This window comes from Triticum dicoccoides, chromosome 7A (assembly GCF_002162155.2).
Source record: "Triticum dicoccoides isolate Atlit2015 ecotype Zavitan chromosome 7A, WEW_v2.0, whole genome shotgun sequence".
NCBI classification, from domain to species: Eukaryota; Viridiplantae; Streptophyta; class Magnoliopsida; order Poales; family Poaceae; genus Triticum; species Triticum dicoccoides.
The window spans coordinates 43,284,621-43,287,447 of NC_041392.1; positions in this window are offsets into that span (position 1 = coordinate 43,284,621).

Consider the following 2,827-nt stretch of genomic DNA (forward strand, 5'->3'; position numbering starts at 1 on the left):
CATAGAAGTAGGAGCCCATCACATCTATGATGACACGTGTTTTGATCACAATTATCGTCATAGAAGTGTCACATTCATGACAGTAAAAGTTCCATAATTTCTCGAAAGTGTCTTTTTTCTGTAGTGGTCGGACACCGTCTCGCCGCACCCCCTCCCGTGAACCTCCCCCACCGTGGATTGGTTTCCCCGTTGCGACCATCCCCCCAAAGCCCCTCGATCTGCAGCAACTCTAGAGACCCCAACGCTCGTTTTTTTGTTAGATTCACAGCTCGGCAGTGGCGGATCTAGGGGTGGGGTGGTGGGGGCCATGGCCCCCACATACCATTTGCAGAACTTTTTTTTACTAGTGCATTCATATGCATATTCAGTACTTTATTAACTCGAAAAGCTTTAGCGAGACATCCCGCAGCGATCGCTTAATGCGATAAATAGTTGCGGAAAAGAACTGTCACCGGTAACCGTAGCAGGCGCCAAATAGGGAACGCCGCGACCCATCTTCTGGTCTTAGTGGGCGATTAGCTCAACACTCACAACAAGCGATACATAGCATTTGGGATATCTCGTCTACTGCAGAACAGATATAGCCTCTCACCTTCAACGCCGCACAGCCATTCTAACAGGTTCATAAGATCTACCGTGTCGCTCGTTTTTCCATTCACATCTCTCAAAACTGCTGCAGATGTGCTCAGCCAGAAGATGATATTCATCTATTCTTTCTATGTGGCTTTGCTAGAGCTTGTAGGCAAACGCAACAAAAATATCACGGAGTCAAATCTTTACTGTGGAGGCTAAGCTTGTAGGCCAAGATTTTTTGCTCTTCTCCACACATAGCGCACCGGTGTGCCAGTTATCATCAGTGCGTCATCTTTGAAAAAGATGGTCCACCTCCGTTTCAAAAAAAAGAAAAGATGGTCCACTCCACTCCAAAGGCTCCCAAGCTAGCTGAAACTGAAAGGGGTGGCCATCCTTCAAGCAGGGAGCCACCTATCATCGGAAGATGCAACCACTAGCCACTAACACATGGCGTGTGAATTTGTTTGTGGGGCACACTTATGATCAAGGTCAATGAATTAAAACATAGTGTCAAAAACGCTCTTATATTATGGGACAGAGGGAATGACTCTGTTTATGAATTTGTAAACTGTCAAAACGTTTATTATTTAGGAACAGATGATGTATCAGAAACACAGCGCAGGATCATCATCTGTCTTCTGTGACACGAGAATCCGGCACCGCTCCTGGTCCTGGTGTTAGTCATTCCCAGTACACGATAACGCAAAGTCGTTAATTTTATGGATGGATGGATGGATGGATCAACTGGCGCTGGGCGGCGTCCGTACAGGTGGGGAGATACGTTTGCAGGGCAGGGAGATATGCCCATGATCGATCCTGTCTGCAGCAGCAGCCGCCACTGTAGCTAGCGACATTGGCTGGTCCGGCCCGGGCATTGAAAGCCGTGTTCTCTCCACCACTCCACGGCTCCCCGTCTACCTGTATCTTTGCCTGCCTGTTCTCTCCTCTTCTTTTGTGTTTTTGTACGTCTGTAAAGTAAAAGGATGCACTTTGAGTGGAGGTTTCACGCCACGCTTTCTACTGCAGAAGATGTCAACCCTGGCTGGCCGGCTCCTTTCCTTCCCCGCCGCTCAAGCTGCTCTCTCATTTCCTGCCTCCCCACTTGGAGATGATCAGGTCCTATTAAGTTCTGGCAGCTAGCCTTGACCTTGTATTTTGAACAGGTGTTCTAGCATTGACTTTGTGCACACATGGTGCCCTGTCATGCATACTCTGAATCACGCATTTCATCATCCATGATCCATCCATCCATGCATGCACTGGTCGCTCCTTGAGGTTCTCTAACCTATAAGTCAGGCCCCACATGTCACCGGCTGCTAAGTTTTTTTTTCTTTGTGGGGTGAAGGAGAGTTTTACTCCATAAAATCATGGTTACAATCGTGAGCCAGCTGCTCCTCACAGCACGGCGGACTCGAACTCAACCATACCGCAGTACAACACACTCGGTACGGCTATGATGTGCCAAAAGATGTGCTACCCTGTATTGATCTCTACTAATTTTCAGAGAAACAAACCACCTATCAACCAGAAGTGCCTTAATCTTGGCATCTAAATGACCATAGACCGACCTAGATAAAGTGTCATCTGAAATAGTGGCTAGAACACTTGGCTGCTAAGTTGCCTGACTTACGTCGGAGGATTCGCGCCGCTCGTCGTGACACCAATATCGCTCGCCCCTTGTTGTTCTCTGAACAGAATTATACATCTGACTTGATGCATGTCAAGGCGCACTTGGCTTGAAGTGTGGCTCTGCTTTGATATATACTGCAACGATTCGAGCAGCATGTAGAATCTGAACTTACGTACGTGAAGCATCACCAGCCCGCTATAAACTCCTGCACGAACACACACACGTGAGAGGAGAGGAGAGGAGAGGTCCCCTGGATGAGATGAGCAGTGGTTATTGGTGCACTGCAGCACCCACCCAGCACCAGATCCGGACCACCATTAGATTCACCACCACTAGTCTACTCGAGTCCACCACCACCGCTGGTTCACGTACGGTACGGTGAAACCACGGCGAGACAGGTGGTGCGGCCGGGCCCAGGCCCGCCCGGCAAGCCCACGGGCGCCGCGGCCCACCCCCGCCCGCCCGGTACGTACGTGACCCTTCTTGCTCCGCCACCTCCGGCCCACCACCACGCGCGGGCGAGGGCACGGCACCAACCATGGCTGCTATCCATCCATCCGCTCGCCTCCCTGCCACCTCGCCCCTATATATACTCCTCCCCCTCCCTCCCCACCGTCCCATCAC